Source organism: Pygoscelis adeliae, unplaced genomic scaffold (assembly GCF_000699105.1).
Source record: "Pygoscelis adeliae isolate BGI_AS28 unplaced genomic scaffold, ASM69910v1 Scaffold35, whole genome shotgun sequence".
Taxonomy (NCBI): Eukaryota; Metazoa; Chordata; class Aves; order Sphenisciformes; family Spheniscidae; genus Pygoscelis; species Pygoscelis adeliae.
In genome coordinates, this window is record NW_008824863.1 from 421,591 (window position 1) to 433,678 (window position 12,088).

The window sequence follows — 12,088 nt, forward strand, 5'->3', positions numbered from 1 at the left end:
AGTCATGTGCTCTATGCTCCTAAATACCATTAGTCCCCTGTTGGACCTACTCCAGCATCTTAAATGTTCTGTTTCAACTGGGGAGCCAAAACTGGACCAGCATGCCATTGGCAGTCCTACCACAGCCAGGCAGAATGGAATAATTACTTCCTCAATATCCCAGGCCATCCTCATATACTCCTTGCGGAATTTCACAATGTTGCTGTTGACATAATCCTCAAGTTTGCCAAGGTCTGTCTAGATTGAAACTCTGACATTTGCATGTGTCAACTATGCTCCCATAATTCAGTACCATCCACAAATTTGCTATGAGTGCACTCTATCTCCTTATCTATACCACTGATGATGGTAACAGTATTTGCTGCAGCACAGACTCCTGACTCAGCTTGTTGCCAGCTGTCAATCACATATTACTGTATTGGTATTAACCTTTGAACCGGGTGCTACAGCCCATTTTTATCCCATCTGACAGTCTGCTCATCCAGGCCATACTTCCAAATGAGAATGTTGTGAAAGATGGTGCCAACAACTGTGCTAAAGTCAAGGCATATGACATCCACTGCTTTCTGCTCAGCTGTTTCATCAGCGATGGCAATCAAGTTGGTCAAGCATGATTTGCCACTAGCATATCTGTGTTGATTGTTCATGATTACCTTCCTGACTTTCACATGTGTGGAAATGGATTACAAGAAGACATGCTCCATAATTCTTCTAGAAGCTGAGATGACGCTAACTGGCCTATAGGCCCCACATCCTCCTTTTTCATTTTTCCTAAAGATGGGTATAGCAATAGCTTTTTTGTATTTGTCAGGGACCTCCTGTGATTTCCCTGATTTTTATTCAATGACAGACAATGACCTCACAGACACATCAGATTATTCCGTCAGCACCCTCACCTGCATCCCACCTGATCCCAATATATTTAACTTCTATAAAAGACCTGTTGTTCCCTAATTGTTAGCTGTCACTCTCCTTCCCAAATATTGGTAATACATGTAGAAATCGGGAGCAAGGTTGCCTGTGAAGTCTTTGGCAAAAATGGCATTGGTACTTCAGTGTTTTTGTATGTTGTCCATCATAAAGTTGTCTCCATGTTCAAAACCAATCCATTTTCTCTGAATCACTTTTCGTTATTAGTGTAATTGTAGAATCCTTTATACTTCCCTAGTCATTTCTTGTTCAGGCTTTCCTGATTTTGTCCCTGAGTGCTTTTGTGATCCTCCTTAGTTGGCTGTCCATGCTTTCACTTCTTGTCTTTTTTGCATTTCAGTTAATTAAGAAGTTCTTAACTCAGTCATGCAGGCTTTCTGTCAACATTTCCAGTCTTCCTGCACAACACAGTTGTTCCTTCTTGAGCTTTCAGTAAGTTCAGTTAATCTGATCTCAGCACTCCTGCTCTTAGGACAGCTTCCTAAAGGAAGGACTTTGCCTAGCAATTTCCTAAGCAACCCAAAATCTGCTCTTTTGAAGTCCTAATTCTACTGCTTGCCTTCCTCCGAAACTGAAATTCAATCATCTTGTCATGGCAACCCAAGCTGCCTTTTATGGATATTTTTCCTGGTACCACATTTTTGGTATCCCATCCCCCTTCTAAGCTTGACCCAGATACCCTAAGCAGACATGCCCTCAGTTTCAAACTGGAGTGACGTGAAGACACAGAGCTCCTTTACATACAGCGTGATACTCTCTCCTCTTCCTTCCTCCCTATCCTTCCTAAACAGCAACCTGTTATTTGCTGTGAAAGCTGTGAATATGTCATTGTGGTATTTGGAGAACCTGAGGATGCAGGCTCAGAACATCAGAACTAGTGCCAGCCAGTGGTTAGGTGCTGCAGGAATCTGAATATGCCAGTCAAGATCGCATATCCTCTACCCAATCTCGTGACTGAAGTTGTTACCCAAGGGAGACACCTGGAAGAGACCCCAAGACACACTCCAGATGGAAAATGGGGAGATGTCACAGGCACCTGAGAGGGAACAGACGGGACACCCAGCCCTGCCCCAAGACGATGCACTGCAGTGCTGGAACTGCCTCCTTGGCCTGCCTCAGCCTGCCCCAGCCCATGCCGTCCCATAGGACAGGGAAGTCATATAATTAGTAGCACTGCACATCTATCTGTGACTGACGTATCCAAGTTCCCTTAGTCTCCATACTGCTAATTTGGCATTAAGTTGCAACACGATCCACCCCCCTGATGAATTTAACTGAAAGATCTCCTTACCAAGTTAACAAGTGTTCATATTGACATCATCCAGTAATAAGAGCACAGGCGAACTGTATGAGTCTGTGCCAAAAACCTTACCTCTGACCACCAGCCTCATTCACGTCTTTAAATTTCCACAGTTACAACGAAATACTGCTACACAAAGTAGCATTCAGTTTATGTAACAAAGAAAACAAGCAAGAAACAAGCAAACAATGAAGTATTTCAATTAAATGCCAGCAGTATGAAAAAACGATCACCGAAAAGACTGTCACAAATATTTTGAATCTAGCCACAAAGATCAACTACCGCAAGACTGGAAGTGAGTGGAAAGCAAATGAAGAAAAGCCTGGATATGCAAGGATATGCAACTGCTCTATTTAGTCCAGGGCACTTGCACGGAAGTACGGAGCATTTAGGTATTAAAAGTACAATATATATTTTTTTTAAAAGAAGAGGATTAACAGATGCTAGCTCAGTCATAAACTCTTAGATCAGGTTTTCTAGGGCAATAGGTCATCAAAAGTCTTATTGAATCTGGAAGCTGGTAACTGAGAAATTTGTTTTCAAAACTGGATTTCTGGAATCCAAGCTTAAACTTCTGGGAAGTTGAAACTGTGCAGGAACACAGTAATTTGTCTGGATTTCACTTTATGGTGTAATAGCTGTGTACTAGAAGCTAGAAACAGCATGCTTTCAATCTGAAGAAATTCTCTTGAAAATTGTGGCTCATGATAATTTGTATAAAAGTCTATTTCTAATTGTACATTTAAAAAAGGCCTCATGTTCAACACAGAAAACGACAATGATTGGACAGACTGCCAGAAAGGATGGGAACTGGTTGAAATGTATTAGGGAATCTGTTAAGGCTTTCGTCTTTTCTTGCATATTTATTCAATATTTCTGAAAAGCAGAAAATAGCAAACAAGGAACTCTGATTACAGAATATTAATTCTAATCTGCAAGAAAACTACAGAGACTTCACATTTAACTTACCTACTGGCAACTGGATATTGCTCTAAATTTAAATGGAGAACAGTCTGACACAGAAGTTATCAAACTTTTGAGATCATACACTTCAAAATTTCCTTCCTTTCCCATATACATACAAGTCATACAATGATCTACCTTAAATCAATGCACTGCAGTCCCGAGTCTTTAGCTGTAGGAGTCCACACTACCTAACCTCCTACACCCTTGCACTGTAAGATCTAGAAAATCCGTGCCCTACTAAGCATTTTCCCTAAATCCTAGACCTCCAGTCCTGCCCTACATTCCCTTAGTCACTTTTAGTCATAGTACTCTCAAAAAAGCTCTTCCATTCTTTCATCTTGTGTTAATTGTCCTAAGTTCCTGTACTCCCTATCTTCAAGGACTCCCTCCAAAAGGGGATGCCTTTCCTGAACCCCCATATCTGTTCCTTGCTCAAACTGCAGTCCTTACCCTTCCCTGTGAAGATGAAGCTCTCTCCTGCCCATGGTTTCAGTGCAGTTACCACAGCACATCCTGTGATCCCACTTGGCTTGAGTAAGAAAACCACCTCTGTGCTACCAGCAATTAAGCGAGCCACTGCCTGGACACAGTTAACAGCTCCTTTACATTGATAAAGTAAATTTGCACGCTCTGCTCCTCAGCAGAAGGGAGAGGTTTTAAGGGCAGGAGAGAGAGGGAAAACAGAGGAAGGGAGGAACGGAAGGTCAGAAAAGAAGGAAGCTTTGATGGGATTTCCTTAGGGATTTCATTCTGACTGGATACATTTGTTAGAGCCCATGGGTGCCCCCTATATGTAAAAACTTCTGTGACTGCAGTCAGGAAAAAGGAGTCACGCCAAAAGAAATGCAGACAGCTGTATCTTTGTATACTATTTTTCATTTTATCTTCCGTTACAGTCATTGGCTCATGCTTTCATAGAAGATAAGCTTCATGATACTTTTGAGGAACATTAAATATTCAGGAACATTATGGACAGTCCTTTGCCAGAGAAGCAAGGAGAAATGTCTCACTGAGACAATGCTGGGCACCGAGATGAGCTATCCAGAAGGGGCCCTTTTTTCATCCAGCCCGAATTTCACTCACATGGGATTTCTTTCTTAAGTTACACTGATCTGGTCCAGCAAAAAAACCTCATTTGGGGAAAAATCAGTGTTAATTCTATTAAAGCACCCCCAAAAGGCAAGTGCTACCTTGATAACTTAAAATGTAAATTTAGATTTCTCTAGAACTGATTGTGGGCTAGTTTTAAAAGCTTTTCCTCTAAGGCTTTGCTCCACTTTTCAAAATAAGCTGAACCGTGAAGGTGGCAAGTCATCACTGCGTAACAGCAGTCACCAGTCTTGTGAGGAGGAAACACGACTAATACAGACCATGTTGTAACAGGCATTACAACACCCAGGCAAGTCTGTACTCTCAATTCTCTTCTTTCTTACCCTTCGCACCCCTTTGTCCCTCAGTTGTGACTTGGCTCCACATACCCAGGTTGTCAGGCACCTGGGACGAGGACACATGGGAGGTAGCTCTACTCTTTGGTGGTCCCTTCTTTACCAACGCCACCTGTACTACCACCAGCATCTTCCTCTTCAGAGCCTCTTAAGAGCTCAGGAGCAGGTTGCCGTTTATTCACCCCTGTGGCTTCTCTGTCAGAGACAGGCACAAAGAACCTGCTCCCAGCCCTCTGAGGCAATCAGAGAAGGGAAAAGACAGAGCTGATAAATTAAGTACACTATGCACACCACGTTGAGGAAGGGAGAGTGAATGATGCATGGAGGTGAAGGAGAAGGAAGAAGGAGGACCAAAGACATAAGCATCATCACCATCTACTCAGCTTTCCTGCAGGTAAAAGAGGCAACAGCAGTGGGGATTTGCCTCTCATACCAACCCAAAAAAAGACTTTTCAAGTCTATATGTTAGCAAGTATTGATGGTGCATTATATTGGCTTCTAGTAGGTTCCTGCTTATTGCAAGACTAAATTATTTTTTAGAATGCTATTTTTTTTCCTTTTTTGTTAGTCAAAGCCTTCATTAAGGAATACAAACTTCTAATTATGCTTTAAAATTATATTTTGAAATTTGTATCATGAATGATACACATACATATAAACAGTCACAAGTTTCTCAGAGGCAGACATTCATCCGACAAAATAAGGATGCAAAATTGAAATTCTGACCAAGTATGAAGTATGGTCTGAAAAACAATTCTACTACAGGCATCACTTACAGTCAATATACTTTCGCATTGCCCCCAGCCACAGAGAAAACTTACAGAAGAGGTTCTCTCAATTTCCTCCTAAATCTCCTCTGATACAACATGATCTCTTACATAGGAAGAATTAGGCATTACAATTCATTTAAATGTGGCAGATAATTGTTAAAAGGTTGCAAACTTCATTTTCTATCATAAAGTATTATATTCAAATACATCAACCAGTATTTCCCCCTGACATTAAAAGATTACAAAGACATTGCAATTTTAAAGGTATTTTCAACCTTTCTGTGAGGCACTTTTTTGGAATAAAATTGTACATAAGAGAGTATATTGTGAATGTTCTTTTTTTTCCCCTTTTTGCAAGTACTCTGCCAATCTACTTTAGGTGGAAAAGATGGCTGTTATGACTCTAAGAATCTAATTTAGCAATGTCATCTGTCATCAGTCTCACTTTAAATTTGTCTGTAAGGAACCTGTATATAAAAAAGGGTGAAAAAAATCCCGAAAGCCACTCTTGAAACTTTGATATTGGAAAAGCTGTTAATGATAAAAAGGGCTGACATATAAAAGGAAACTCACTATAACAAATTACTTCCCATAACAAATCGGTATAGTATTACTGCATTTAATCACACAATTTAAGACTGATTTTTTAGTAGATATTAGTTACAGCAATTATAGGTTCTCTTTTCTGCTGTAATACGATAATCTAGTGAAAGAACACAATGTAAATCTGCAAGACTTCTTGTTGGTTTATCTCCATAAAACCCCTGATTTAAAGTACATCTGAGACTTGGTGTACTGTCTAGACAGGGCCTATTATGAAATTTTCTGCCCTCTTTAGTGCTCTATTTTCTGGCTGCATCTTGCTTGGATACAACACACCATACTTTTTTCTGCTAAACTTCTATTTCTCAATAAAAGGTTTCTGATTAAAAATTCTTTTTCTGCCTGTATTGTATTTCATTGTTGACAGGTAACACCTCTAAATATTTAACAATAGTAACAAATAACAAGTGTTATAAACAAACAAGTGTCCTCTATGTTTTCTTTACATTTAATTCAACTGTTACCCCAACACGGTCTGCTCTTCATTTCCCTCTTTCACTCAGCATGTCTTTGAAGACACAGAGTAAGGAAGGATAAAACCATTTCTTGAAGTCCAATTGTAAAGCTGTGCTTTTTGACACCCTGATTCATGGGTGTATGCTGTATTTGAAAACATTTCTAACTCACTTTTATGTTGAAAACCAGTCAGGTATTAAACCAACTATTCTTTTAACACCATCATCTCTTCTAGGATTACAGTAAAATTTGATAATGAACTCTACTTTGTGCATCTTCAAAGTGAAGTTGGGTCTTATCTCATGAGTTTTAATGTAAATTAGATGTGTGCGTAACACTGAGAATCTAGGCTTTTGAGATTTAATTCACACTTTGTGAACAGTCCACCCAGTTCAAAGCATGGTATCGTTTCACAGAGGAAAAAAAATAGATTTCTGTAACTGATTTATTTAACTGTTGTATTTTATTGTTCCTAAAACAAGCCTTTTCTGGCAATGTTTACAACACAAAAAAACCTGCAGAAACTTTATTTTTGTTCTTCTTTTCTTTTTTCCAGTTCATGAAAATCATTTTTCGGGAGTGCAGTAGGGTCCTGAACAGTGTATTTCTCCACTGAGGCAACATATTGAATTCTTGATGCTTTTGCAAGGACGAATGCAAGCAGGCAACACAAAAAAGTTTCAAAAACAGGCTAACATATAACTTTAAAATGTAAATAATCATGCAAGCCAAGAGAGTACTCGTGTGTGTGGAAATTACTGATAAATTTCTGGCATCTAATGAGAGAGCCATAAACATAAATCTCTAAAATGGATACATTAGATTTTTAAGAAGTAATTAAAATGGTGAGCAGTACTGTTTATTTTGAAGCCCCAATCTCCAACCCTTTTCAACAGCAGACATCCTACATGCTTTCAGCATCAGGAAACAGCCACAGGCCACTTATAATTTTAGAGAATATTCAGTGCTTCCAGGAAGGGACAGGACTACCATGGGTGCATCAAGCACGTGTATCATGCAGACAGGTTTTGCCAAGAGTAGCACATCTGTGCAGGTGAGTCTGCGTACACTGGAGCAGCCCAGAAAAGAAATGAGCTGCTGTCATAAGAACAATTAATATATTGCACTCACTGTGGCTCTCTGCTGGGGCCTTTTTGTCCTTTGGCTCACCACTTGGCCAGGACATAGCTGTGATTTATGGGGGAGAGAGTGGAAGATTTTCAGGAAGCACTGCAGCCGACAGTGTTTGGTAGCAACATTTTTTTACTTCAACTGAGACACAGTGTGCCTCTAGGAAGTTTACAATGTCTCTGTGACAGAGGAAGAGGCTGCAATGGTCGTAGGCTCAAAACATGCAGAAACCACAGACTTAGATCAATTCAGTTAAGAAAAATTAAGCAGGGGACTATGATAGAAGGTCAAGTATAAGAATGCATGATACAAATTGTGACCCCTTCCAGCCTTCATCTTTAGGTAAACAGCATAGATTCTGCTGGAAGCTGTTGGATCTAAAGATAAATGTGAGAGTAATGGAAGAAAAATACTGTCCGCTGGAATACTAGAAGACACTGATGTAGATGAAAATTTTCCAAAGAAACACTTGTTCAGACCAGTAATAAGAACTCATTTTAAAATCCTTAAGCCAATTTATTGCTGTTTATTGCTACTGAATTTTTTATAGTTGCATATAAAATGATTTCTTCTTTGAAACAAATTAAGGTAGCTTGTCTACCTTCAGCAATTTGCCGTTATACTAAAAGCAGATTGTATCTGGCAACCCAATTTTACAAAAGCACTATAAAAGAGCAACATTTATTGTTAACTCTTATTATACTCCTGTTTAAAATAAGAAAGCAGAATACAGAGTACATAAAACGCTGTGATTTTATCAGCAAATATCACCCCAAACATTCTATTCCAAAAAGAGTTTAAACTTATGTGATATATTCCTAAGGATATGTTCATGATTTACAATAAAAAGCGTAAGAGATGGAGTTTTTTTTCCAGCATTCTTTTGTCCTCTTAATTACTTCATGTTCTTGAGCAAAAGAAATTGATCCTGGCACTACCAGAGCCTTTTGGTACTACAAGGACAAAAGGTAATAAACAAACATGAAAATATAATACTAAACATGGATGAGATTCCTCAGTCCCTTCAAGGCATTTTGTCAAAAACTTACACAGAAATACAGTCAATTATTTTAATTATGATAAACATTTTGTGAAGGAGTATCATGACAAGAACACCATAGAATTTTTTTACTTCAGAGGTACCAGATGCAGTAGTCCCCGGCTCTGTAATTGCACACATACAGGAAGAGCCATTCCACGTCTCCTCTGGGGTATGTCTGTGTGAACCACCAGAATACCATTCAAAACATGTTTTTAGACAGTATTTTCTCAAACTTTGGAAAGATTCCTTACCTTCAGATTCTAGATACCATTTTTATATCCAGGAAACCATACTGTCTTTTTCACAAAGTTTTCTTTAAATACAATAGCTTAATTAGTTTGGTCCAGAGCTAATGAAGACATTTAAAATAACAATTATGTAGACCTAAATAGCTGGATTTTTAAAGGCACCTAAAGAGGCACTCAGTTGCATTCTAAAAAGCAGTCAGGGACCAGTCTCCAACTGATCGTACATAAATGTAAAATGCATCACTTCTTTTTTTAGAAAAGTTATACATGTGTTTTTTTTACAAAATGTATCTGTAAATCCTTTGCAGAGTATATTCTTCTGCAATTCTTTATCACAGTTCGTAGCTACTTAGTTTGCATATCATTAGGGGAAAAGTCATTAAAAGAACAGGGACAGATTAACCTCTGGGCTTTTTTGAATTGATTGCTCGAAAATATTTCTGATCTATGCACGGGTAAGTATAGATATATTTGGACAATTATGTCCTCAGATAGCATAAATAATAGTGATCACAATGTGGTTTGGAGACCTAGAGAATTGGATAGTGCTATTCAGGGTTTAAGAGCTTAATATGGCTGACAGAGGCAGAGGACAGCTTGCACCTGGGTGGCCTCCTATCAGAGCAGAGAAGCATGGTCACTTCTGGTTTCTTCATTTCTCAGTATCACCTGAAAGCCGTTCCACAAGGACTTCATAAAGGATGACATCAACAGACTGATAGGGCTGAAGGAAGAAGATGTGTTCTGTACTGTGCCATTTGTCACTACAAGTATCAGGAAGCACACAATGCCATTTTAGTTGAACTAGCAAAACAAGAAAAAGAAAGAACATACAGAGCTCCTAAGTACCTTTTTCTGAATTACCATTTCATTTCCTGATAAAAAGGCCCCTTCCCAAACATCCTTGACAGTCACATAATCTTGCAAAATAATCTCTCTGCTCTTTCAATTCATCTACAAGGCCTATTTTAAGGAACTCAAAAAAATTGGCCAATTTTGTTTTTCTCAAAGGTAAAAGTCAAGTTAGCTCCATTAATTTTAATGGACAGTTTAGTGGTCTCAGGGTCTTTCACTAGCACTCAAGTTCTTTCACCTTTTGGGTGTAAGATATGAAAATGAAAGTTCTTTATGTCTTCCGTGAGTGAGAAAAGTTCCACAATTTACACATGGAATGGGGGAATACAACCCTAAGACACCTCTTTCAAAAGCTGCTGTATAGCAGGATAATCACAGAATGTCACCATTTGTTTTTAATTCTCTTTCCTGTCTTTGGCTCCAAGCAATAACTTACTAACAGGCAGGTACACTTAAAAAACTTAGATACGACTGTCAAATCAATTTCCACATGCAGGCTCAAAGTTATGTCACATTTCATCGAAGAATTATCTTACAGCTCTCTCAAAGCAAATTCTTGCATACAAAATCTATTTATACCTGACTTGAACACTAAACAAATTTATGCATTTCAGTGATTAAAAAAAAAAACAACCCAAAGAAATCTACAAAGACTTCAATAATTGTTTTTGTTTCAAAATACAGAACACAAATTGCTGTACCTTAGTTTTCTATTCTGAAAGTTCAAAGACTATCTTAACTTCCTGAAATATGAGCATCAGCTGCTCATTTTGGAAAAAACTTCGAAGAACAACCTTCCCTGGCCATACAGCACTAGAAACCTTGGTCATAAGGAGGGTAGTTTTGCAAATACATACATTGAAAAATGAGAATATTGTCATGCCATAGTCGTCACTGACCAAGACAATCCCCCTTTTTTTCCCCCTCACACTTTGCATCTGATATGTTTGCCATGCAATATGCCGCTGCACTCCCCTGAATGAGTATCCCAGCACTGTTACATCTTACACAGACCATTCATCATTGACATTTCCTTAGGACAGTTTAAAATCAGTGACTGACGTTCTAAAAAGTATTCCTCTTTGACTTTTGAATATAACACTTCCCCTCAGTCATAAGCCACTGTGCTGGAAGGCAGTTGCTTGGACTTGTCAGGAAGAAATACACCTCAAGGGAATTCATGGGGAAGAAGTCTGATTGAGGGTGGGGGGACCTGAATCAGTCAAGCTGTATCAAAGTTATAAACCATGGAAAGAGCTATCAAGAAAGTTTACTCACATGCTCCCTTCAGCACCTTCAGCAAAATCTGTTGTTCAAAGCATCTGAAACAGTATTCCCATAAAAAGGACCATGATTTTTCAAGGGGAAGACATACAGATGACAGTTAAATGGCACACATTCTATTTAAATCAGTTTCACCCTTTCCAAATTCTGTCTCATTGTTTGTGAGACAGAAGACCTTGAACTCGTTTTCCCAGTTAACAGCTAAACTTGTTAATGGTTTACTAACCAATCGCTGTTGAAATTATCTCTATGTGATTTTACACGACCCGGTATGATTGATAAACTGTGAAGTGTAAGGCCTCTGGGACAAAAACAAGTCTGCTCATACAGAAAATCTGATTGTTACGCACGTTACTTCAACTGCAGAAATATTACTGCACAAGGCTTCTTTGCTACTCTGGCATTTTATCCATGTCCTTCTACACTGTGACAAATGAGGAAGAGCTCACTGCCAGTGTGGATTTCCTCTTCTTCTATCTGCACATCTGACCCCCGAAAGCCTTGCTGTAGTTTATTGTTCACAAAAAAGGAGCCAAAGAAAATACTCCAACAATGGACTCTAACGATTAAAGGATTACGCTACCAGAACAGCAGTTGCTTAAGGAACACGTGACACAAGCGTAACACACATCACGGCAGATTCACTCTGTACAAAGCCGTAACCTAAGTCAGGGTCCTGTCTCCCAGGTTCATGAATGTCCACTGGCTCCGTAACGCACCAACTGCTCCACCACCTTTGGTTGTGGCCTGCTGAGGCACAACCACCTTCCTGAGCTTTCCACCACTTGACCGGAAGCAAACACTGTAGTCTAAGTCTTCAGGCCCTAATATTTTCCAAACCCTCCTTTTGCTTATATTTTCCTAAACGTTTCACATAACGGCTTAATATAGGAAAAGCCAAGCAGATCACAAACCTGGCACCTCATCACCCGATCCTTAACGTCTGGCCACTACGACTGAGGAAGTGGACGGCCGTTACTGATTTGACCTACAAAAGTGACTTCCAAGTTTTGAAAGCCAGAATGCCGCCCAGGAGGCAGAAGGCAGAGCGGGCAGCC